This window comes from Bufo bufo, chromosome 6 (genome assembly GCF_905171765.1).
Source record: "Bufo bufo chromosome 6, aBufBuf1.1, whole genome shotgun sequence".
Lineage (NCBI taxonomy): Eukaryota > Metazoa > Chordata > Amphibia > Anura > Bufonidae > Bufo > Bufo bufo.
In genome coordinates, this window is record NC_053394.1 from 402,468,791 (window position 1) to 402,496,704 (window position 27,914).

The window sequence follows — 27,914 nt, forward strand, 5'->3', positions numbered from 1 at the left end:
TTCCGTTCCTGTGAGCGCGCGCGCCTGTGTGCGCGCGTTCACAGGAAATCTCGCGTCTCGCGAGAGGACGCGCCGGCGCGTCTAGGAGGAATGAATCAACCACCTCCAGGACGCGTCTGTGCGTACAGCGGTCCGGAGGTGGTTAAAATTGTTTCTCCCCCGTGTGAATTCTCTGATGTGTAACAAGATCTGAAATATCTGCAAAACGTTTCCCACATTCTGAGCAAAAATATGGCTTCTTCTTCGTGTGAATTCTTTGATGTTGGGCAAGATTTGATCCATTAATAAAACACTTACCACATTCTGAACATGAATATGGCTTTTCCCCTGTTTGAGTTCTTTGATGTACTACAAGATTTGATTTACCTGTAAAACATTTCCCACATTACGAACATGAGAACGGCTTCTCTTCTGTGTGAGTTCTTTGGTGGTAAACAAGCTTGGATTTTTGATTAAAGCATTTTCCACATTCTGTGCACGAAAATGACTTCTCTCCTGTGTGATTTCTTTGATGTCTATTAAGATTGGATCTATTATTAAAATATTTTCCGCATTCTGAACATGAAAATGGCTTCTCTCCTGTGTGACTTCTCTGATGTACAACAAGATCTGATTTAGAAGGATAACATTTCTCACATTGTGAACATGAATATGGTTTCTCCCCTGTGTGAGTTCTTTGATGTAAAACAAGACCTGACTTTTGAGCAAAACACTTGCCACATTCTGGACATGAAAATGGTTTCTCCCCTGTGTGAGTTATTTGATGTCTATTAAGAGCTGATTTCTGGAGAAAATATTTCCCACATTTTGAGCATGAATATGGCTTCTCTCCTGTGTGAGTTCTCTGATGTGATAGAAGATGTGATTTTTCTGTAAAACATTTTCCACATTCTGGACATGAAAATGGTTTTTCCCCTGTGTGAATTCTCTGGTGAGTTACAAGGTTAAATTTTTTTTTAAAACATTTCCCACATTCTGGACATGAAAATGGTTTCTCCTCTGTGTGAGATCTTTTATGTTTATCACCCCTTCTATGACCTTTATTTTGTGTTACAGTCTGTGATGAATCAGAAGATTGGACCTGTTTAAAAAGATCAGATGACAGATCTTTTCTGTGAAGGGATGAGGATACATCTGGGATAATGACATTTTCTTCATATCTATCTTGAACCACAGCATGATCATCTGTTTTAAAATCGGAAATTATCACATGATTTTCTGAGCTCCTGGTGCAGTCATCTGCCAAAAATAAAATAGATTTTATTATTTTTCAATAATATAAGCTTATATTATTATTTTATAACCTTTCCATACAAAAATTTCCAGACACATTGCAAGGCACTAAGCAAAGTTCTTTTTTTAACCGGCTAAGACAAGGGTGGAAGAACAGATAACAATCTAACAGTAGACGCTAGAGTCAAGAGGCCACCAGGTTGTTCTGTTGCAGTTTTCTACTTTTGTGTAAAAGCCAGCATCTTTATAGTTTCGCCATCAGAGTGGATACCTCCACTCCTCTCTAGTGACATTTTCGTGGAGAATAATAAAGGGACTTGTCATTAAGTGCTATTCACTGGTGTCCGTCTCACTACATGCATTTTAGCACTGATCAGTAGAGATGTCGCGAACATAAAATTTTCCGTTCGCGAACGGCGAACGCGAATTTCTGCAAATGTTCGCGAACGGGCAAACCCCACAGGGACTCTTTCTAGCCACAGTAGTGATGAAAAAGTTGTTTCAAGGGGACTAACACCTGGACTGTGGCATGCCGGAGGGGGATCCATGGCAAAACTACCATGGAAAATTACATAGTTGACACAGAGTTGGATTTTAATCCATAAAGGGCATAAATCACCTAACAATCCAATTTTTTTTTGAACAACGTGGTTTAAAACATCCAGTGTGTGTATACAATCAGGTATGATGTTGTATCGATCAGGTAGTGTAAGGGTTACGCCCGCTTCACAGACATTGACAGACCAAACTCCCCTTTTAATGCACCGCAAACAGTCCATTTGCCCAACCGCAAACTTCCCATTTGCACAAGGTTGGATACCAAGCTAGTCATGTCCCGTTGATGTCATTGAAGGTTTCTTCCTCCACCCAGCCACGTACAACACCAAAGGTCCCCGAAAGGTGAATTGAATTGATTTTTCGAACAGGGAGATGGTTAAAAAAACACTGGCTCCCTCCCATTTGTTTAAATCCATGCCACGGTCACTACGTCTGCGCCGTGCAATTTACTGTCACACCCGTGAGTGGTATTTTCTGTAGTACTATTCTCATCAGTTTAATCCCTGTTACGTCCCATATCAGGGTGGGATTGCCTTTTGTGAAAAAAATTTTAGGCCGGTACATGCTGTCTGACTGTGCCACTAGCTCCTTGCGACGACCTCCCCCTGCTTCCAACTCGTCTCCTCCTTCTCTCTGTCTCCCCTTCTGAACTTTCCCCCTCTTCTTCTTCTCTTCGAGCAGGCACCCAAGTGGCATCCACGGACACATTGTCATCATCAACCACTTCACTTGTATCTGACACCTCAGCAAAGGAAGCAGCAGCGGGTACAACATCATCATCATCATCACACTGTACGTCCATGTGTGTAATGCTGCCTGACTGAGACATATCCCTGTTATCTCCATCCTCTGGCAATAATGGTTGCGCATCACTAATTTCATCCAACTGATGTGTAAATAACTGAGGGATCAAGTGAAGCGGGTGTGGTGGTAGTGGTGGCGGCGGGCGGGAGAGTGGTAACTTGAGAGCAGGTGACCAAAGCTGAGCTGGAGGAGGATGGTGCGTCAAGGTTCTTAGCGGAAGCTGTTGAAGATTGGGTGTCCTGTGTAAGCCAGTCAACTATTTTCTCCAAATTTTTTGGGTTCAGGGTGCGTGGCTTCTGAACACTGGGCATTATTCCAGGGCCAGTGGAAATCACAGCACCACGACCATGAAGGCCCCTGCGGCGTGGCCTGCCTCTGCCTGTCATTTTTTATTAGATAAGTGTTACTATGCGTGCAAGGTACTGTGCCACCCTATATAAGTGGTGGGCAGTGGGCACAGTACAGTCTGTGTGGGCCTGACACACACTGGCTTGCAACTGTGATTATATCACAGAAAAAGATTAAATATAATTTTTTTTTATCTGCAAGGTATTTATGAGTGAGTGACACCCTGGAACGGTATGAGTGGAGGCCTAGCCACTAGCCAGTGGCCACAATACAGTCTGTGTGGGCCTGACACACACGGGCTTGCAAATGTGATTATATCACAGAAAAAGATTAAATAAATACCTTGCAGATAAAAAAAAATTCTATTTAATCTTTTTCTGTGATATAATCACAGTTGCAAGCCCGTGTGTGTCAGGCCCACACAGACTGTATTGTGGCCACTGGCTAGTCCTCCACTCATACCGTTACAGGGTGTCACTCACTCACAAATACCTTGCAGATATAAAAAAAAATCTGTGAGTGAGTGACACCCTGTAACGGTATGAGTGGAGGACTAGCCACTATCCAGTGGCCACAATACAGTCTGTGTGGGCCTGACACACACGGGCTTGCAAATGTGATTATATCACAGAAAAATATTAAATAGAATTTTTTTTTATCTGCGAGGTATTTTCTGTCACACCCTGTATGAATGGTGTTCACATAGTACTGTCTGTGACTGAGCCTGCAGCCTCTCACACACGGGCAGGCAACTGCAATATATATATATATATATATATATATAAAAGCAGACTGATGTACCAGCCCTGAAAAGGGCTTTTTGGGGTGCTGTCAGGACGCTGTCCTTACAGCAGATGAGTCTGTGGATACAGAACACTGCCCTAGCTAACGCTTTCCCTATTGAATCAGCAGCAGCCGCAGCACTGTCCCTCCTCTCACTGAGAATGCAGCTTCCGAATGAATCTAAAATGGATGCTGTCCAGGAGGTGGGAGGGTCTGGGAGGGAGGGTCTGCTGCTGATTGGCTGGAATGTGTCTGCTGACTGTGAGGTACAGGGTCAAAGTTTACTCAATAATGATGTATAGGGGGCGGACTGAATATCGCATATGTTCGCCCGCCGCGGTGAACGCGAACAAGCTATATTCGGCGAACTATTCGAGCCATCTCTACTGATCAGCTCAGAGAGGAAGATCGTTATGGCCATGGCTTTGGAGCAAGTGTAATGCCTTATTCACATGTCAGAGTTTCATCAGTGATTTCCATCAGTGATTGTGATTAAAAACCAGGATTGGAGACTATACAGTGTAAGCATCCAAGTGGTGAGGTTATTGATGGTAAGTATGCGTCACTGAGGCTGCTGCTCTCGGTGATGTAAATCCCGGAGGTAAATGGCAACCAGTGATGTTAGATCGCTGAGTTTGTGGTAGCTGGAATTTGGGTCTGGGATTTAGGAGTGACTGAAGAGTTTGGGTGGGAAGGTCACTCCCATACTCCATCTCCTGTGTTACCACCTCACCCAGCTGGAAGCTAATTCCAAAAGACACACTGTCAGTGTGTGGTTTATGTTGATCTGCAGAGGATTTGGGAGTATTCCTCTCCACAGTGTTCCAGAGAAGGAAAAAGACAAGATTCTGCACAAAGGTGACTCCTGTTTAAAAATTGAACTGTTATATGACACATGAGGGCTGAGGATAAGTGCTTTATGTGACTGAACTTTGATGGGCTGAAGCCAAGCCATCCTGTTGGAACAATTTGTGTTGTGTTTTTTTCCAATAAAACCCTTATGTTGCATCCAATCCTGCCGACTGCCTACCATTTGTACAGCTAACCTCCACAACAGACATAAGTTTTTTTTTTTTATCCATGTCCGTTCTGTTTTTTTTGGGGGGCCCATATGCAGAATCATTCACTTCAATGGGATTGCAAAAAATAGAAAGGTGTGCATTCCGTGTCCATATGTCCAAGTGGCCGTTCCGTAGAAAAATAGAACATGTCCTATTATTAACGCAAAAAACAAATGCAATCGCACTCTGCAACCAGCACTCTGCCCTGCCTATATGCTGGATGTTGAATGGGGCATTGGTGTACATTTTGGCCAAAGCGTAATAAGCCACTCACCACGTCAAGGTCGCCTCCATGAGTGGTCCCTAACACTAGTTCCTACCTGTTATGGGCCATGACAGCCACACAAAGTCCAGGGAGCGTAGGTACAGCATACACGCCAAGCACACTCTGCTTTTAACCCCGTCCGGTGCCATTACAGCTTTCATCCGATCCAGGGATGCAAGTACCAACATGCATGCTGAGCCCACTATATACTTCTCCTGGAGCCAAATGGCTACTGGTAGGTGCTATATAAGCAGACTCAGTTTTATACTGACTTTAAAACCAGCCTCCAGGGCAGACTGACTGGTCAGGTGTGCATGACTGCATGGAGATCGCCACGCCTCCAATATATACTACAAAGAAAAAAATGTGGGGGATTCAGCCAGCACAACCCTGTTTGCAGGTGCACATTGCTATGGCGAAATACAGATACAAACGCAAAAAAAACAAATGCAATCGCACTCTGCAACCAGCACTCTGCCCTGCCTATATGCTGGATGTTGAATGGGGCATTGGTGTACATTTTGGCCAAAGTGTAATAAGCCACTCACCACGTCAAGGTCGCCTCTATGGAGTGGTCCCTAACACTAGTTCCTACCTGTTATGGGCCATGACAGCCACACAAAGTCCAGGGAGCGTAGGTACAGCATACACGCCAAGAAGTCAGTATAAAACTGAGTCTGCTTATATAGCACCTACCAGTAGCCATTTGGCTCCAGGAGAAGTATATGGTGGGCTCAGCATGCATGTTGGCACTTGCATCCCTGGATCGGATGAAAGCTGTAATGGCACCGGACGGGGTTAAAAGCAGAGTGTGCCTGGCGTGTATGCTGTGTGAAAAGGCATAAGGCAGATAAGCTCATGCATTTTTTATTTTTCCAACAATTTCATTTATAGCAGAAGCTGCGAGTGCATAATCTACTCCTGACCTACTCCTGTGGCTGCCATTGCTAATATGGAGGCGCTGTGGGGGAGGGGAAATCTTAAAATCGAACATGCAAAAGAATTTGTAAAAGTGTCCTTAAAGGAAATGTGTCATCAGAGAATGACCTATTGTTTAAATCACGTTTTTATCGCAAACATATTTTTTAAAACATTTTTTATTATATTTTCAATTTTCCATATCAATATCTATATTTAAACAAAAATCATAACATCCTGTAGTTTTCCCACAGGCCACTCAGCCTGATGATATAGATGCCACTCCTTGGTCTATACAAATCATTTTACTGCAGTACTTTAATAGTGAGGGTCTAAAAGCATGGCTATCCAGTAGTCATCACTTTGCTTGATGCCAAAAATATTCTTGTCAGCGTGTAAGCAACCATGCATCCAGCTTGCCATGCTCGTCAATATGCCCGAGGACACAGTTCTTTCAGGCTCCTCCCCACTGTGATGAGTAGTCATGGTTAGTATCCCTGTCATCATCTCATCATCAGCCTCCTCCTCCTGCACCACCAACTCCTCCTCCTCCAGTGTTAGCTCCTCATCCTCCTGTATGAGTTTTTGTTCGTGTGGGTCCCTAACAGCTACAGAATGGTAAGCAAGATACGAAAGCTGATTTTCTTCCCGCATCAGCATGAGCGTTTGTTCTAACATAAATATCAGGAACAATGACAAAGTTAAAGCCGCTGCTATCCCTACTCAGAAATGTGGTGGCCTCTTCAAAGGGCCTAAGAATGTGACACAAGTCCCTGATGAGTTGCCACTGCCTGAGCTCAAAATAACACATGTTCCCTCAGTGGTATTCTCATGCATGATATAATTGACCACTTTACAGCGCTTGTACAAACACTCCACCATATTCAAGGTGGAATTCCAGCGAGTTGGAATGTCACATCAAGCAGTGGAAAGGCAGAGGGTTCTGTCGCTGCAGGTTTAGGAGGGCATTCCTAACCACATAAGAATGGTTGAAATGTGCAGACATTCTCATGAATATCGCCAGCACCTTCTGCAACCCACAATACTTTCTCATAAATACTTCTCCTGCCACTCGGCATCAGCTGACTCCCTTTCAAGGATTGATTTGGTTAGTTCAGATAAGTTATCTTCAAACCATCCACCATTATTAGTGATAATTACACAGCTCATTGCCTCTCCAGTTAGACAATAGCATCTCAATCCTGTGTCATTAGATGTGCTTCCTGTCGCAAGTACCTGAACACAGGCAATAAATGAACATTTGCTGCACAGTAAGGGGACTTCTAAGCCCATAACAGACTGATTTTTTTTTAAGCGGGGTGTTCTAATCAATGCAATAGCAGCATATAGATCGGAGCTGAGAGTTACCCATTCTAAGTTGAAGACTGAGCTTTCAGAGAAGGAGGCCATGTTTCTTACTGACCTATGTAGTGATAAACCAGAGGCTATGGATGGAGCCCAGAGAGAATTAACTGTGCAACTTACTGAATATACACAAAAAAACTTCTGGCCGAGAAGTAGGTATAAAAAGGGATAAAATGTTAGAGCACTGGCCTATTTAGCAAAGACGGAGACTCGTCAAACTAGGGTAACTAGATTAATAAATGCTCACTTGCTGAGTTTCTGTCACTGAGCCTATTTGTGAGCAATTTGTAACAGTACTCCAATCTTTACACCTCAAGGGTCTCAGTCTCTTGGAAGGTCCTGGACTGCTATCTGGACAGGCTCGGACTGGCCCACAGAGGTAAGAGGTGAATCCCTCAGTGGGCCCCTGACAAAGGTGAGCCCCCAGTCCTGGAGGCATCTTAACAAGCCTATGTCCATTTAAAAAACTGGGTCGATTATTTAAAAACTCCAGAGTTTATTATTATATTGAATCAGGTGGGGGAGATGACTTCTAGATACAGAGGCAGGCCAACTAGTATCCTCTTTTCCCAGGGACTTACCTTCTCGAAGTCGTTGCAGGGACTCCCATAATAAGTTACCCAGAGAGTCTTACTGCTGCTGACTACTATGTGAGCAGGTAGTATTTGCATGTAGTTGCATAGTGGGCCCCCAGAATTCATTTTAATGGTGGGCCCTAGGCACCACAGTCCGACACTGTGTCTGGAATCACACTCCTGCCCCTGTCGGGGAATCTCGTATCACAGCCCTAGAGATTGAACAAGCCATAGGTTCCCTGGCATTGAGAAAGACACCTAGTTAAGTTTGTGTAAGTTGACTGTGGAGGATTATAGTACTTGATTGTCAAAGATGTTTAATTACACCTATGAGAAACAGTTGCCTCCCTCTTTTTCAGAAGCTACATAACGATACATAACACGGGTAAGCCTCAAACAACTTCTATAGACTGTTCCCACTTATTACTATAGATGATAGGGCCTTGGCCAAGTTTTTCGTGGTGAGGGTGGTGTGGTTATGGGAGTTGAGTTTTGGTTATGGGACTGTGCACTGTTAGGACGGTCTCTTTGATCTTTTATGTATTTAATCAGACTTAGTAAACTTTTTAATTCACTTAGCCTGTGTAAACCTATCTTATTTCTGCAACATACTAGATTTTTCTCTGTCTTTATTGTATAATACTCTGACCGCTACCATCAAGTTGAATGGCTACCTTTCTGACCCCTTTCCTTTACAGAGAGGTATGAGATAGGGGTGTCTGCTGTTGCCTCTGCTTTTTGCCTTAATCATGGAACTCCTATCCATGATGATTAATAATTCCCTGATAGAGGGATGGTACGTAGCAGGTCTTACTGACGACATGTTGGTATACTTAGCTTATCCGGGGTAGTCACTAGAGGCACTTCTGGAGATTGCTGAGAAATATGGCAGGTATTCTGGTTTGCAAATTAACTGGACTATCCTGTGATAGTATATGTCAGGAACTTAATCTGCTGCAATCTAGTTAATATATTTTTAGTTGTGACATACTTGTTGGACTCAGTTTAGTATTGGAACTGTAAGCCTAAAATGCGGGCCAGTGGAGTCCAGCAAGTGTTAATCTTATAAAGTTGGTCTCCCCTTTTTACAATGCAATTTTGATTGTGCAGGAATCTCAATTCTAGTTACGCCAGTGCATGGAGGTCTACTGTAATTAGTGGAAGAGATCAGCTTATACAGACGTAGCGGCTTCACAGAGTCTATTTAACATCGGTCGTAATATTCCAGATGTGCAGTCTCCCAGATACCACTTGCACAAGGTACAATGCACCGAGAGGTGTACAACAATATTAGTAAGCTATTTATAATTTTCTGAACTTAACACTGAGGCTCTGTGGAGTATGCTATCCCACAATTAGCTTGTTGAGTTTGGTCTCGGATTAAATCCCTACTAAATATTAACGTTAACTTCATTGTCTCAATGTTCTATTCTAGAAAATATATTCTCCTGGAAACCCCCTTAGATCCCATCTGTCTCTCAGTGGGTGCAATTGATCAATTCAAATCTTCCATTATGGAAACTGACTATAGAATGCTGCTACAGAGGCCCCGTATTAACTGGGATGCTAGCTGCTCCTGTACATTACAAAATGAGTACTGTATCTTTAAATACTGACCCAATCCTATGCTTACTGCTAAAACCTATCAATTAGTTCAATTTACCTAAATATACTGTACAAACCTTCCCAATCGTTGACACTGTCCCTTTAAGACCCTAAACTGTCTGACTTGTGTGTCTAATTTGCACATTAATTTGTCACATCAGTATACAATCTAAGAATGAAGTCTCTGCTGGGGACCTTACATAGTGCCTAATATACATATTTATAACGTCCCTCCTGATTGGCTGTGATGCTGTTTGATTCATCCAAATCGAATCCCCAAAACTGAGTCTTCATTTTGAAGGAGACATTTTTGGGAAATTCCAAACTAATTTGATTAATTTAGAATTGATTTCCTTATCTGCAGTCAGCATGTGTTATCAGCTACTGTATATATCACATTTTCATCAATTTAGTTAGTTAAATTCTGGCTGAAGGGGGGGGGGGGATATAAAGCTAAAAAAAACTCACAGAAAACAGTGCTAAAAAATTCAACTTGAGGATATTGTCTCATATGAATGAGTAGATTTTGTGAGTCTTCTCTGCTTTATTTACTAGTTACTACTCACCTGGACGGTTATCTGTAGTAATGTCCTTTATACTTTGCTCATCACCCCTCACATATGTCTCTGTAACATATATAATGCTCAGATCCTCTCCCAGATTTAGAACCTGTGAAAGAAATATTGGAAAAGTCATCAGACGGTTGGAGAAGCCGTGTGGAATGTTTTATATGACCAGAAAAGATCATTAATTAGAATGACGACCAAAAATGACCGGACAGCAGGAGTTATCTGACCCAAATTTCTCCAGGTCTCCTGTATAAATCCAACCTGTTGGTTCCTTATTCTGACTAGCAGTCTCCATAACCAGAAAACTGTGAGAAGATCCAGACAACATGTAATGTCTATGGTCAGCTGTAATCCTGCCATCTCCACCTTTCTTATTATACAAGGATAAAACATATAATACTGGTGGATAAAACAGGACTGAACACAAGTTCTGAACACAACTGAACACAACTTTACAGCCTTCTACAGATCATAGGGAACTTATCTCCATCTACCTGATCCTCCTGTGGGACATTGTGATGTTCTTCTGAACCATCCTGTGGAAGAAGAGGACTGGGACATCTCTCCGGTGTTTTTATCTCTTCCTTAACTGTAGGAAACACATCCAGTGACTGAATTCATTCCTTACATACAGATAATGAGAAGACGTGTGTATTTAGTCATGTCTATTACCTGGTGATGTGAGGGGCCGGTGATCCTCCATCATGATGTCCTTGTACAGATCTTTGTGCCCTTCTAAATACTCCCACTCCTCCATGGAGAAATAGACAGTGACATCCTGACACCTTATAGGAACCTGACAACACAATGATACAGTCATCACCCAGATCCCTTCATAGCGTTCCTGTATAATGTCCCAGCATTCCCAGCAGGGTCACCTGTCCAGTCAGCAGCTCAATCATCTTGTTGGTCAGCTCTAGGATCTTTTCTCTATTGATTTCCTCATGTATCAGGGGGTGAGATGGAGGCCCAGTGATTGGGCTCAGGGTTCTTCCCCATCCTTCAGACACAGGGTCCTGACAGCGCTCACTAGAGGTCTTCTTCACTACTGTGTAGTCCTGGTTATGGAGAGACACAGTAATAAATATCACTCCATACATCTCCAGAGCCCCTCACCTCTCCAGTCATGTCCATCTATTAGTAGCATAGATAAGATGATGTAATTGGACATCATCAGAATCTCTCACCTCTCCAGTAAGCCGGAAGAGAATCTCTAGGGTGAGATTTATTATACTCTCCGCCATCTTGTCCCTGTCCCTATACATCGTTGACGGGTCAATCAGGAGAAGGATCTTATATAGAAGATCTCCACTGAGTGGATCCTATATTGTAGGAACCTACAATGGAAAGAAGATGAGACGATGTAAAATCCTACAAAATCCCATGTAAAATACAATAACTGGAGAGAATAAGAGGACACATCAGCAGTGAATAGACCCTGATAGTGGTCAATGAGTCTACATCTCAGGACTCCACAATAACGAGCAGTCGGTCCTGTCTTTGACGTTTTCAGACATACTGACATCATCACTAGGGATGAGCAAATCGACTTTGGATGAAACATCCGAAGTCCATTCGCATAAAACTTTGTTCCAATACTGTACGGACCGAGCGCTCCGTACAGTATTAGAATCTATTGGCTGTGGGGATTTGCTCTGGTAGACAGGCTTGCGGACGCAGTATAGAGGAAACGACAACGTCTTTAACTTAAATTGTTGTGTTTTATTCACACATAAGGAAAGTGACAACAAAAAATCAGTTTCAAGGAAAAAACAAACAGTCACCTTGAGTCTGGTGTTTGTTCACACCAGGCAGCAACACATAAGTCCTTGGGTGAAACAGAAGTCCATGTGCTTTCCTCAATACAAGATAGCAGACCTTAAAGGGAACCTGTCACCGGGATTTTGTGCATAGAGCTGAGGACATGGGTTGCTAAATGGCAGCTAGCACATCCACAATACCCAGTCCCCATAGCTCTGTGTGCTTTTATTGTGTAAAAAACCCGATTTGATACATATGCAAATTAACCTGAGATGAGTCCTGTCCCTGAGATGAGTCAGTTCCCTTTAATCCCGGCCCAAACTCTCATGCCCCAACACCGAGATCGGAAAAGCTCCACTGTCAGATGGAGGATAATCCACACCCAGCTGAGACTGCTGGCTGGGTATTATATCCCTAACCAAAACTCGGCCTGGAGTGTGGGGAACAGTCACCCACCCTGCACTTTGGCTGCTCCCAGTAAGAACCGGCCTGGATCGGCTTTACAGCCACACTAAATAACCAATAGTGTCAGTCAGCACTAGCTGCCGCTGACACTTAAAATAACCGGCTCTTACCTCACCGAGGCCAGGAACCTCGGTGACACATATCTTCCGTCAATGACGGCCCCTTGCGCTTTCCTACATGGCTCAGATGAGTCGAAGTTATTACTTTGTGTATTAACTTCATAGATAAATTTTTACTGTAGAAAAACATTTCCCAAACTCGGGTTCGGTTCCAAGGTATTGGACCGAAGTTTTATGCGAATCGACTTCGGATGTTTCATCCGAAGTCGATTCGCTCATCCCTAATCATCACTGTAACCAATGTTGTTACTGCAGCAATGTGAAGAGACTGAAGAGATCCATGGAAGCATCAGCACAGGAACAGAAAGGGATTTATTTTTTGTTAAATACCGGTATATCTTTATTCAAATACAATAAAACATGATATCATTTCAAATCAAAATTTCATACATTCAAGAATAAAAAATAAATAAAATACATACATACATAATTCATCTTTAGCAGTGTTATTAATTATTGCTTTAAAGTGATGAGCTCAGTATAAACCCTTAAGTAATCCAAACTAATAAGTACTTGGAAGTATTAAACCAAGACCACATAGACCATCTTTTGTAATATTCTATATGTTTGACGTCGTCAAAGGCTTTGGTCTCGTCCATTCTAACTAAAATCTACATACTGGTCCTGGGCACTTCCACTTCCCTGATATAAGTTGTCGGACTGCTGTCAAAAAGAAAGATGCTGCCAAACTGTTTCTGTTTATCATAGGAAAGAATAAAAGTGTAGTCTCCACTGTTATAGTTATAGAGGGATTTAAAGAGGTTCTGCAGTACTTTTTTAACTAATGATCTATCCTGTGGATGGATCATCAGCATCCTGGGTGTAGGGTTGGACGATATCAAAAATATTCCCACGATAACAATATATATCGCGATAAATGCCCATTTAGAAGAAAAAAACACTTGGGGCCACAAGACGTTATACTGTATGGGGGCAGCCACAAGGAGACATTATACTGTATGGGGGCAGCCACAAGGAGACGTTATACTGTATGGGGGCAGCTACAAGGAGATGTTATACTGTATGGGGGCAGCTACAAGGAGACACTATACTGTATGGGGGCAGCCACAAGGAGACGTTACACTGTATGGGGGCCACAAGGAGACGTTATACTGTATGGGGGCAGCCACAAGGAGACATTATACTGTATGGGGGCAGCCACAAGGAGACATTATACTGTATGGGGGCAGCCACAAGGAGACATTATACTGTATGGGGGCAGCCACAAGGAGACATTATACTGTATGGGGGCAGCTACAAGGAGACGTTACACTGTATGGGGGCCACAAGGAGACGTTATACTGTATGGGGGCAGCCACAAGGAGACGTTATACTGTATGGGGGCAGCCACAAGGAGACGTTATACTGTATGGGGGCAGCCACAAGGAGACGTTATACTGTATGGGGGCAGCCACAAGGAGACGTTACACTGTATGGGGGCAGCCACAAGGAGACATTATACTGTATGGGGGCCACAAGGAGACGTTATACTGTATGGGGGCAGCCACAAGGAGACATTATACTGTATGGGGGCAGCCACAAGGAGACATTATACTGTATGGGGGCAGCCACAAGGAGACATTATACTGTATGGGGGCAGCCACAAGGAGACATTATACTGTATGGGGGCAGCCACAAGGAGACATTATACTGTATGGGGGCAGCTACAAGGAGACGTTATACTGTATGGGGGCAGCCACAAGGAGATGTTATACTGTATGGGGGCAGCCACAAGGAGACATTATACTGTATGGGGGCAGCCACAAGGAGACATTATACTGTATGGGGGCAGCCACAAGGAGACATTATACTGTATGGGGGCAGCTACAAGGAGACGTTATACTGTATGGGGGCAGCCACAAGGAGACATTATACTGTATGGGGGCAGCCACAAGGAGACATTATACTGTATGGGGGCAGCCACAAGGAGACATTATACTGTATGGGGGCAGCCACAAGGAGACATTATACTGTATGGGGGCAGCCACAAGGAGACATTATACTGTATGGGGGCAGCTACAAGGAGACGTTATACTGTATGGGGGCAGCCACAAGGAGACATTATACTGTATGGGGGCAGCCACAAGGAGACATTATACTGTATGGGGGCAGCCACAAGGAGACATTATACTGTATGGGGGCAGCCACAAGGAGACATTATACTGTATGGGGGCAGCCACAAGGAGACATTATACTGTATGGGGGCAGCCACAAGGAGACATTATACTGTATGGGGGCAGCTACAAGGAGATGTTATACTGTATGGGGGCAGCCACAAGGAGACACTATACTGTATGGGGGCAGCCACAAGGAGACATTACACTGTATGGGGGCAGCCACAAGGAGACATTATACTGTATGGGGGCAGCTACAAGGAGACGTTATACTGTATGGGGGCAGCCACAAGGAGATGTTATACTGTATGGGGGCAGCCACAAGGAGACACAATACTGTATGGGGGCAGCCACAAGGAGACATTACACTGTATGGGGGCAGCCACAAGGAGACATTATACTGTATGGGGGCAGCCACAAGGAGACACTATACTGTATGGGGGCAGCCACAAGGAGACGTTATACTGTATGGGGGCAGCCACAAGGAGACGTTATACTGTATGGGGGCAGCCACAAGGAGACGTTATACTGTATGGGGGCAGCCACAAGGAGACGTTATACTGTATGGGGGCAGCCACAAGGAGACGTTCTACTGTATGGGTGCAGCCACAAGGAGACGTTATACTGTATGGGGGCCACAGGGAGACGTTCTACTGCATGGGGACAGCCAGGCAGCCACAAGGAGACATTATACTGAATGGGGGCAGCCACAAGGAGACGTTATACTGAATAGGGGCAGCCACAAGGAGACGTTATACTGTATGGGGGCAGCCACAAGGAGACGTTATACTGAATGGGGGCAGCCACAAGGAGACACTATACTGTATGGGGGCAGCCACAAGGAGACATTATACTGTATGGGGCAGCCACAAGGAGACGTTATACTGTATGGGGGCAGCCACAAGGAGACATTATACTGTATGGGGGCAGCCACAAGGAGACATTATACTGTATGGGGCAGCCACAAGGAGACGTTATACTGTATGGGGGCAGCCACAAGGAGACGTTCTACTGTATGGGGGCAGCCACAAGGAGACATTATACTGTATGGGGCAGCCACAAGGAGACATTATACTGTATGGGGCAGCCACAAGGAGACGTTATACTGTATGGGGGCAGCCACAAGGAGACGTTCTACTGTATGGGGGCAGCCACAAGGAGACATTATACTGTATGGGGGCAGCCACAAGGAGACATTATACTGTATGGGGCAGCCACAAGGAGACGTTATACTGTATGGGGGCAGCCACAAGGAGACGTTCTACTGTATGGGGGCAGCCACAAGGAGATGTTATACTGTATGGGGGCAGCCACAAGGAGACATTATACTGTATGGGGCAGCCACAAGGAGACGTTATACTGTATGGGGGCAGCCACAAGGAGACGTTATACTGTATGGGGGCAGCCACAAGGAGACGTTATACTGTATGGGGGCAGCCACAAGGAGACGTTATACTGTATGGGGGCAGCCACAAGGAGACGTTATACTGCATGTGGACAGCCAGGCAGCCACAAGGAGACGTTAATTGTTATACTTTTATATGTCATATTTTTCACCATTTCGGGTATCTGTAACTAGTCGATTGACTTCTAGTAACAAAAAAAACAATTCCAACATTGATTTTTGTGTTTTATATTTTGTGCTATTCAGCATGTGACATAACTAAGGTATTATGGGGCTGTACGATCACATCAATACCAAATAGATATATGTTCTTTAGTATTATTTTTTTACTACTGTGTACCATTACAGGGTTAATTCTGTACCAGAACGAGTGGTTTATAGTAATCTTGTGTATCATCTCCTACTAGAAGGTGTATTGCAGCCTGTAAGCAGAAGTGTTGGTGGCGCTCCTGTCCTGCGCTGCGCAGCCTCGTCAGTTGGCGGAGACTGCATTATAGGAGCCTGCATGGAGGAGCCAGGGTAGCCGCTGCGGGCAGCAATTGGTATGGGATCATGCTGGGGCGGGCGGCCGCAGATTTTGAAGCGGTCAGCGCACATGACATCACAAAATACCGCAGTAATTAGGAAACAGCGATATCGCCATATGGCTGTTTCCTAATACCATGGTATACCGCCAAGACCGGTATATTGCCCAACCCTACCTGGGTGTGGGACGCCCGCCGATCATCTGTTTAAGAAGGCGGCAGCGCTCCAGAAGCACCACAGCCTTCACTCTGTTCCCCCGAGGCCCAGTGACATCAGGACTATCACTGGCTTGGGCGGAGCTAGACCCCATTCAAGTGAACGGAGCTTAGCCCCGCCCAGGCCACTGATACTAGTCGTGATGTCATTGGGCCTGAGGGAAACAGACAGAAGGCCGCGGCGCTCCTGGAGTGCCCCTGCCTTCTCAAACAGCTGATCTTTGGGGACCCCCACTGACCAGATACTGATGATCTATCCAGAGGATTGATCATCAGTTAAAAAGAACCACAGAACCTCTTTAACACAAATTCAGCTGACACATTTTTTGACTGCTGGGCAATCTAATCAAATAAACCACGGCCCAGTATAATTCAGTAGATACAGGTCAGGCAGAGACACACAGCATTATAAATCAGTATAATTCAGTAGATACCGGCAGGGCCGGACTGAAAACCCTCAGGGCCCCCGGGCAAAATAAATCAAGGGCCCCCTTACAGGCCCCACCCATGTTCTGCTACAAGCCCCCCTTGTCCCGCCTCCATGCCCCGCCTCCAGCCACACCCTACGCAATCTTTAATAAGATTTCAAAGTTAAAGAGACACAAAAGACACCCAGACCCCTTCAGCTCATTGAAGTGGTCTGGGTACAGTGTCCCTTTTGCAAATCAAGCTGCAATGTTCTAGAGAAACTGCATTGTTTACGTTCCAGCAATAGGTCCGCCTCTAGTCGCTGGCAGCCCCCTGAGGGCTTCCTGGATTAAAACAGACCTTTGGTCTGGTATCTGACGCTGGACGTCCTCACACTCTGCATGATGACCTCCAGGGTCAGATTTTTCCCCATAGGAAAGCATTGATTCAATGCTTTTGTATGGGGTGATCTAATCTCAGCGTCCATTAGTGAGCCTCTGTTAGAAGCAGTGTGGGCATAACTACTGTGAAGGGGGCACATATCTGGGCATAACTACTGTGAAAGGGGGGGAGGCCCTTCACAGTAGTTATTAATCCCTTTCAGCAGTCCCCCCTTCAGTGATTGGGGGACTGCTGAAAGGGGTTAATAACTACTGTGAAGGGCCTAGCTGTCTGGGCAACCCCACAGATCATCCCCCCACCCACCTTGTACTTGTTCCACTGATCCGCTACTTGCGGGCTACATGGGCATGAGTTCAGTCACTTCGGTGTGCAATCCCATCCTGCGGCGCGTGATCCCGCGAGACCGGTGACCTACAGCGGCGGGTCTTGCGGGATCACGCGCTGCAGGACAGGATTGGCCACCGAAGTGACTGAACTCATTCCCGCGCAGCCCACAAGTAGCGGAACAATTACAAGAGGGGTGGGGAATAGCCAAATTAAAAAATATTTTGAACCAAAAGGTGTTATGGGGGCTCTGTGGATGGCACTGTTATGGGGATCTGTGGATGACACTGTTATGGGGGCTTTGTGGATGGCACTGTTATGGGGGCTCTGTGGATGGCACTGTTGTGGGGGCTCTGTGGATGGCACTGTTGTGGGGGCTCTGTGGATGACACTGTTATGGGGGCTCTGTGGATGGCACTGTTATGGGGACTCTGTGGATGGCACTGTTATGGGGGCTCTGTGGATGGCACTGTTATGGGGGCTCTGTGGATGGCACTGTTGTGGGGGCTCTGTGGATGGCACTGTTGTGGGGGGGATCTGTGGGTGACACATATATAGCACCTATGCTATATATGTGTCATCCACAGATCCCCCCATAACAGTGTCCCTGTGAGTGAATGATCCCCAATAACAGGGTCTGGGGGCCGGCATCTGGTGTTGTAATGCCAGCGGGGCCCGGTGCAGTCACTGTATTCTATTACACCGGGCCGCGCTCACTGTAATACTAATATTCATATGTGAACAACTTGAAATCCTCTGCGATCCTCTCCCTCTCTGTACTCACAAACTCAGTAGCAGGCCGGGCGGCAGCGCAACTCACTAACGTCACACAATATACAGTATACATCTACACTGTGCCCCACAATATACAGCATACCTCTACACTGTGCCACACAATATACAGTATACCGCTACACTGTGTAGTCTGTTCTATTAGCACCATTGTTTTGTGGTGGTGGACAGAAAATAATCTGGAAGTGCCCCTCCCGAGACCAGGCTCTGACTGCTAGGGGGGGTCTGCTGAGCTAACGGATGCCCCCTATGGCAGCAGCACCACCATAGCCCCCATATATGGCTAAAAAATTATTGCTTCGGGGGGGGGGGGGGGAAGGGTGACACCATTTTCTACCGCACCGGGTGACAACAGCCCTAGCAACGCCACTGGCTCCGCCTGCTTCATTCATAAAGTGGGAGGAGCAGGCGCGTGACGTCAGTGAGTTGCGCTGCCGCCCGGCCTGCTACTGAGTTTGTGAGTACAGAGAGGGAGAGGATCGCAGGGGGTTTGAAGTTGTTCACATATGAATATTAGTATTACAGTGAGCGGGGCCCGGTGCAATAGAATACAGTGACTGCACCGGGCCCCGCTGCCATTACCAGGCCAGCATAACATTCGGAATCGGGGTGCTGGGCACAGTGCTCCAGACTAAAAAAAAATACCTAGTAGCCATTGGCTCCTGGACTGAAAAATTTAGTCGCCAAATTACATTTTTAGTCGCCAAATCAAAACTGAATCAAAATTTTGGTATCGTGACAACGCTACGCCGATCAGATTTCGATACCAAAGTTTTGATTCGCTTTCGTCACCATAAAAAAGTATTACGGTACTCAATACCGTGCAAAAAAAAAAAAAAAGCTGCGTGCATTTCGCATTTTATGAAACGTTCGGCCCATAATAGAACAGTCCTATCCTATTTTTTGGGGTGACAAGGTGACTAAAAATGGCGAATGCTCACCGCATAGGAGATATTTTTTAATAATTTAATAGTTTGGACTTTTCGGACACAGCGCTATGTAATATGTTTAATTATTGTTTATATATTTTATATGTAAAATTGGGAATGGGGGGATTTAAACTTAATATTTTAGGGTACTTTCACACTAGCGTTTTTCATTTCCGGCATAGAATTCCGTCACAGGGGCTCTATACCGGAAAAGATGTCTTCAGGTCAGTCTTTTTGACTGATCAGGCAAAAGATAAAACCGCAGCATTCTACGGTTTTATCTCTGGCGAAAAAAACTGAAGATTTGCCTGAATGCCGGATTCAGCATTTTTCCCCATAGGAATGTATTAGTGCCGTATCCGGCATTCAAAATACCGGAATGCCGGATCCATCCTTCCGGTTGAACCGTGCGATTTTCACGCATGGTTGCTAGGATGAAAGTCTATTCACTGTATTACTTTCCCTTATAACAACATGGTTATAAGGGAAAATAATAGCATTCTTTAATGCAGAATGCGTAGTAGAAGGTCAATATAATAAACATTGGTGGCGCAGTGCGTCCCCCCCCCCCAACATAATAAACATTGGTGGCGCAGTGCGCCCCCCCTCCCTAGTATAATAAACATATAAACATTGGTGGCGCAGTGCGCCCCCCCCCCTCAACACCCCAGTATAATAAACATTGGTGGCGCAGTGCGCCCCCCCCCCTCAACACCCCAGTATAATAAACATTGGTGGCGCAGTGCGCCCCCCCCCAACACCCCAGTATAATAAACAGTGGTGGCGCAGTGGGCCCCCCCTCCCTAGTATAATAAACATATAAACATTAGTGGCGCAGTGCGCCCCCCCCCCAACACCCCAGTATAATAAACATTATTAGTGGCGCAGTACGTCCCCCCCCAACATAATAAACATTAGTGGCGCAGTGCGCCCCCCCCTCCCTAGTATAATAAACATATACACTGCGTGCAGAATTATTAGGCAAATGAGTATTTTGACCACATCATCCTCTTTATGCATGTTGTCTTACTCCAAGCTGTATAGGCTCGAAAGCCTACTACCAATTAAGCATATTAGGTGATGTGCATCTCTGTAATGAGAAGGGGTGTGGTCTAATGACATCAACACCCTATATTAGGTGTGCATAATTATTAGGCAACTTCCTTTCCTTTGGCAAAATGGGTCAAAAGAAGGACTTGACAGGCTCAGAAAAGTCATAAATAGTGAGATATCTTGCAGAGGGATGCAGCACTCTTAAAATTGCAAAGCTTCTGAAGCGTGATCATCGAACAATCAAGCGTTTCATTCAAAATAGTCAACAGGGTCACAAGAAGCGTGTGGAAAAACCAAGGCGCAAAATAACTGCCCATGAACTGAGAAAAGTCAAGCGTGCAGCTGCCAAGATGCCACTTGCCACCAGTTTGGCCATATTTCAGAGCTGCAACATCACTGGAGTGCCCAAAAACACAAGGTGTGCAATACTCAGAGACATGGCCAAGGTAAGAAAGGCTGAAAGACGACCACCACTGAACAAGACACACAAGCTGAAACGTCAAGACTGGGCCAAGAAATATCTCAAGACTGATTTTTCTAAGGTTTTATGGACTGATGAAATGGGAGTGAGTCTTGATGGGCCAGATGGATGGGCCCGTGGCTGGATTGGTAAAGGGCAGAGAGCTCCAGTCCGACTCAGACGCCAGCAAGGTGGAGGTGGAGTACTGGTTTGGGCTGGTATCATCAAAGATGAGCTTGTGGGGCCTTTTTGGGTTGAGGATGGAGTCAAGCTCAACTCCCAGTCCTACTGCCAGTTTCTGGAAGACACCTTCTTCAAGCAGTGGTACAGGAAGAAGTCTGCATCCTTCCTGAAAAACATGATTTTCATGCAGGACAATGCTCCATCACACGCGTCCAAGTACTCCACAGCGTGGCTGGCAAGAAAGGGTATAAAAGAAGAAAATCTAATGACATGGCCTCCTTGTTCACCTGATCTGAACCCCATTGAGAACCTGTGGTCCATCATCAAATGTGAGATTTACAAGGAGGGAAAACAGTACACCTCTCTGAACAGTGTCTGGGAGGCTGTGGTTGCTGCTGCACGCAATGTTGATGGTGAACAGATCAAAACACTGACAGAATCCATGGATGGCAGGCTTTTGAGTGTCCTTGCAAAGAAAGGTGGCTATATTGGTCACTGATTTGTTTTTGTTTTGTTTTTGAATGTCAGAAATGTATATTTGTGAATGTTGAGATGTTATATTGGTTTCACTGGTAAAAATAAATAATTGAAATGGGTATATATTTGTTTTTTGTTAAGTTGCCTAATAATCATGCACAGTAATAGTCACCTGCACACACAGATATCCCCCTAAAATAGCTAAAACTAAAAACAAACTAAAAACTACTTCCAAAAATATTCAGATTTGATATTAATGAGTTTTTTGGGTTCATTGAGAACATGGTTGTTGTTCAATAATAAAATTAATCCTCAAAAATACAACTTGCCTAATAATTCTGCACTCCCTGTAAATATTGGTGGCGCAGTGCCCCCCCCCCCCCCCAACACCCCAGTATAATAAACATTATTAGTGGCGCAGTACGTCCCCCCCAACATAATAAACATTGGTGGCGCAGTGCGCCCCCCCCAACACCCCAGTATAATAAACATTATTAGTGGCGCAGTACGTCCCCCCCAACATAATAAACATTGGTGGCGCAGTGCGCCCCCCTCCCTAGTATAATAAATATATAAACATTGGTGGGCAGTGCCAATGAGGGTTAAAAAAATAAATAAAAATTAACTCACCTCCTCCAATTGATCGCGTAGCAGCCGGTCTCCTGTACTTTCTTCAGGACCTGTGGTAACATCACTGTGCTCATCACTTGATACATCACATGATCCATCACCATGGTAATGGACCATGTGATGGAGCTCAGTGACGTCACCACAGGTCCTGAAGAAAGTACAGGAGACCGGCTGCTACGCGATCAATTGGAGGAGGTGAGTTAATTTTTTTATTTTTTTAACCCTCATTGGCACTGCCCACTGCGCCATCAATGTTTATTATACTGGGGGGGGCCGCACTCAATGTTTATTATACTGGGGGGGGGGGGGGGCCGCACTCAATGTTTATTATACTGAGGGGGAGCACTCAATGTTTATTATACTGGGGGGGAGCACTCAATGTTTATTATACTGGGGGGGGCCGCACTCAATGTTTATTATACTGGGGGGGGGCCGCACTCAATGTTTATTATACTGGGGGGGAGCACTCAATGTTTATTATACTGGGGGGGAGCACTCAATGTTTATTATACTGGGGGGGGCGCACTCAATGTTTATTATACTGGGGGGGGGAGCACTCAATGTTTATTATACTGGGGGGGGCCCGCACTCAATGTTTATTATACTGGGGGGGGGAGCACTCAATGTTTATTATACTGGGGGGGGCCCGCACTCAATGTTTATTATACTGGGGGGGGGAGCACTCAATGTTTATTATACTGGGGGGGGGAGCACTCAATGTTTATTATACTGGGGGGGAGCACTCAATGTTTATTATACTGGGGGGGGCGCACTCAATGTTTATTATACTGGGGGGGAGCACTCAATGTTTATTATACTGGGGGGGGCGCACTCAATGTTTATTATACTGGGGGGGAGCACTCAATGTTTATTATACTGGGGGGGGGAGCACTCAATGTTTACTATACTGGGGGGGCCGCACTCAATGTTTATTATACTGGGGGGGAGCACTCAATGTTTATTATACTGCGGGGGGAGCACTCAATGTTTATTATACTGGGGGGGGGCGCCACCAATGAAGATAACTGAGCTGTTAATACAAATACAGGAGGTGGGTGCCGGAATCACATAGCGGCACCCGACCTCTATGACAGGGAGCTGCTTTCAGCGGCAGTTAACCCCTCAGGTGCCGCTCCCTGTCACAGAGGTCGGGTGCCGGCTATTTGATTCCGGCACCCACCTCCTGTATTTGTATTAACAGCTCAGTTATCTTCATTGGTGGCGCAGTGGCCACAGCCCCTCCCCCTGTCCCTCTTCTTAATGGCCGCGGCGGCAGCAGCACAGGAGGGAGAGACTCTTCCACTGCGCTGCTAATAAGAACATGATAGTTCAGCTTCTGTGCCCGCCGCTGTATTATTCAGAGCTGCGGCGCGGCTCTAGTTGCAAATGGCGACAAGACTGGAGCCCTGGGGCATAACATTAACACATAATGTTATTCTGCGGCGGGCCCCCATCCCGGCCGGCGCTACAGCATAGGAGAAGAAGACGCCGGCATGATCAAGTGGGTGGAGCCTAACTACTTACATACCGGAGGCTATACCGGGCGAACGGAGCGGCGCCCGGGGATAACAGTAAGTGCAGGGGGATCCCTGGGCGCCGCTCTACACCTCTGTATAGTTAGTTTAGAGGCTTTTCTCTGGTGAAAGGTCCTCTTTAACTCTAATCTGAAACTAATGGAAGAGAAGTCACCGACCAAACACTGACTGTGTGAACGAGGCCTAATCCTGACAGACAGGAGGAAAGTGCACATACCTCCACTGGAGACCAGAGACTGGTGGGCTAAAGGACCTTTCATGATGTCATGGCCATGTGACCATGTGTGGGAGGAGTCAGGCTCCAGTTTGTGCTGCTGGAGGAGGTAAAGGACCTGTGATGATGTCATGTGGGCGGAGTCAGGAGATCACATGACCAGGTGTTGCTCAGTGTATGCAGGACTTTGCTGTCCTGGTTGTTCTGGATGAGGAGAGGTTTATGTGTCGCATCAGGATGGAATTACAGTTTGTATGTAGCAGAGCTGTCTCTGTGTGATGTGTATGTAGCGGAGCTGTCTCTGTGTGATGTGTATGTAGCAGAGCTGTCTCTGTGTGATGTGTATGTAGCAGAGCTGTCTCTGTGTGATGTGTATGTAGCAGAGCTGTCTCTGTGTGATGTGTATGTAGCAGAGCTGTCTCTGTGTGACGTGTATGTAGCGGAGCTGTCTCTGTGTGATGTGTATGTAGCAGAGCTGTCTGTGTGACGTGTATGTAGTGGAGCTGTCTCTGTGTGATGTGTATGTAGCGGAGCTGTCTCTGTGTGATGTGTATGTAGCGGAGCTGTCTCTGTGTGATGTGTATGTAGCAGAGCTGTCTCTGTGTGATGTGTATGTAGCGGAGCTGTCTCTGTGTGATGTGTATGTAGCAGAGCTGTCTCTGTGTGATGTGTATGTAGCGGAGCTGTCTCTGTGTGATGTGTATGTAGCAGAGCTGTCTCTGTGTGATGTGTATGTAGCGGAGCTGTCTCTGTGTGATGTGTATGTAGCGGAGCTGTCTCTGTGTGATGTGTATGTAGCGGAGCTGTCTCTGTGTGACGTGTATGTAGCAGAGCTGTCTCTGTGTGATGTGTATGTAGCAGAGCTGTCTCTGTGTGATGTGTATGTAGCAGAGCTGTCTGTGTGATGTGTATGTAGCGGAGCTGTCTCTGTGTGATGTGTATGTAGCGGAGCTGTCTCTGTGTGATGTGTATGTAGCGGAGCTGTCTCTGTGTGATGTGTATGTAGCGGAGCTGTCTCTGTGTGATGTGTATGTAGCGGAGCTGTCTCTGTGTGATGTGTATGTAGCCGAGCTGTCTCTGTGTGATGTGTATGTAGCGGAGCTGTCTCTGTGTGATGTGTATGTATCGGAGCTGTCTCTGTGTGATGTGTATGTAGCGGGGCTGTCTCTGTGTGATGTGTATGTAGCAGAGCTGTCTCTGTGTGATGTGTATGTAGCAGAGCTGTCTCTGTGTGATGTGTATGTAGCAGAGCTGTCTGTGTGATGTGTATGTAGCAGAGCTGTCTCTGTGTGACATGTATGTAGCTGAGCTGTCTCTGTGTGATGTGTATGTAGCGGAGCTGTCTCTGTATGATGTGTATGTAGCAGAGCTGTCTCTGTGTGATGTGTATGTAGCGGAGCTGTCTCTGTGTGATGTGTATGTAGCACAGCTGTCTCTGTGTGATGTGTATGTAGCGGAACTGTCTATGTGTGATGTGTATGTAGCAGAGCTGTCTCTGTGTGATGTGTATGTAGCGAAGCTGTCTCTGTGTGATGTGTATGTAGTGGAGCTGTCTCTGTGTGACGTGTATGTAGCGGAGCTGTCTCTGTGTGATGTGTATGTAGCGGAGCTGTCTCTGTGTGATGTGTATGTAGCGGAGCTGTCTCTGTGTGATGTGTATGTAGCGGAGCTGTCTCTGTGTCATGTGTATTAGGGCTGCACGATAAATCGAAAAAATAATCGAATCGCGATAATCGGCAAATGCGATATGCCGATTTGGCCGACCCGAAAATGCTGCGATTATATATGAGGGGGCCCCGCGCACATAACTGGCTTTGTGTGTAAAGTATTTTACTAGTGTGTGAAACAATCTCTCTCCTATTGATAACATGGCCAGCCTCTGTACTCACTGTCACTATGAATGTAGACTTTCCTCTGCCTGTCTTCCTGGCTTTGATACTGAGGTGTACGCTGGCTCCTCTGGGCCGTGGAGCTCCAGAGAGAGCTGAGAAGAGAGGTGACCTCTCCTTCCCCCTTAGCTACTCACCCCATCTCCTTTTCCTTCAACTACCAACTCTAAAAAGACCCCCTAACTAGGCCTGAACTGCCTTATATATAATGTGGTGCTACCCCCATTTAGTGGTGCGATGTATGTGGTGTACCTGACAGCCTAGTAAAAAGGAATGTCACATGATAACACAATACAGCATGAAATTACAGAAGACAACAAAAAGCTTTTGCAGTTCCCACATAAGCTAGTGGGACACTGCATACCCCCTTTGTTTAATATGTGTCGCCCTCGACACATTCTGGACAAAGTCTCCTGAAAGATACGAAAGAGGCAAGCATGCAAAACAAGCATGAAAATGCACATTATGAAAATACACTTTATAGCAAGACATAATAACTTAGGTGGTTCACAACGCAACAGTGGGACAGCGACATCCCGTGGGACGCAGTGGGACAGCGACATCCCGTGGTACAGCGTTTTCTTCTGATCTTGCCGGTGACACAAATGGGCGTTGATCTCACAAACATAATATAAAGTCCATGGCAATGTCCAAGTAAGTATTTAGTATATAAAACTTTGAAGTGCAGCAGAATAAGAAAAGTGCAAAAAGTCTGTTGAATTGAAAACATAAGAATTGCACATAAACAAGTCACAGAAGAATGTCTTTCTGGGTAAAATGACTTTGAACAACATGATATTCCTGTTGCATAACCCTCATCAACCTGAAGAGGGAAAAGGAAAGGAAAAACTTTGAGCAAACCAGGCGCAACTTGGGCGTAAAACAGAGGTTATAAGGGAGGGAGTCCTGAATGTTAAAGGGCCAGTAGGCTGTGCAGTGGCCTAGTAAACTGCCACTTGCGTGGTGAACTGGCATCAGTCCATACTGGGACAAAAGAAACACTGGCTCCATTTGACAGTTATTGTAGAATGGCCTACATGCCTACTTTCAAATAGGTATCTTCCTCCTCTGGTTCTTCCACCGGTACGGGCCATAGTACTCTACCATCAGGAGACAAGATCTGTATCCGGATCTCCCTAGGTTCCACGGCATCCGCCAATATTTCTTCCTGAGTATGAATTCTGGACCGGGCATAGCACAATTTTTCAGTAGCATGTGCAAGTTTTGGTGTGGCCACCGGTTTCTCAGACTCCGATTTGGGAGGATCATTAATTTTTTGGAGTGCAGTCGTCTTGTGGTGTCTCTCCAGGTAGGCTTGAAGCTTCTCTTGTACCTCCATCTCGGCCATGACTTGGGCTTGATAACTACGGTCAAACGCTGGGTAAGGATTGGTATTTATCTCCAGCTCAGTTGGCTGCCAGAAGATGTTGGGACCTATGAAAGAGGATTTCTGCTGGTACGTAGACCGTACAGGCCCTGGCGGGAAATCGGACATGCCCTCCGATTCCACGGCATCATGTGTGCAGTCCCAATCTTCCGGTTCGGCACGCCTTTTGGCTACGGCTGTCGCGTATGGAACTCACAGGCCCTCAGCAGGGGTGTACTCTACTTTTTCTCCTGGCATCAGGTTATGTAGGTGACCCGGCAGGTAATTTAGCTTCATGGACCGGCGATTCACGTAAAAATCCCTACCGGTATCATGATCCTGTATGAAGCCATAGCCTTTCCCTTTATCAAAGGCCATTACAGTCCCAGTTCTCCGTTCCAATCTGGGCTGATTATCTTCTGGATGCTCAATCAGTCGCTTGGTGAGTTCCTCGAAATAAATCTTAGTACGATTAGTTTTCCCTGTCGCGGTCTCACGAATTTCAGCCATCAGAGCAGGTCACAATGGAATAGGTGAGGAAAATCCTCCTCGCGGTTGTGAGCA

The 27,914-nt window shown here is 45.7% G+C and overlaps 1 protein-coding gene and 1 pseudogene across 1 annotated transcript in view; both read right to left on the bottom strand.

The window, feature by feature from the left end:
• The window catches only part of LOC121004480 (zinc finger protein OZF-like), a 124,237-nt gene that overhangs the window by 74,853 nt on the left and 21,470 nt on the right, over window positions 1-27,914 (bottom strand). The gene's annotated exons all lie outside the window — the stretch shown is intronic.
• Window positions 143-27,479, bottom strand: LOC121004277 (annotated as a pseudogene).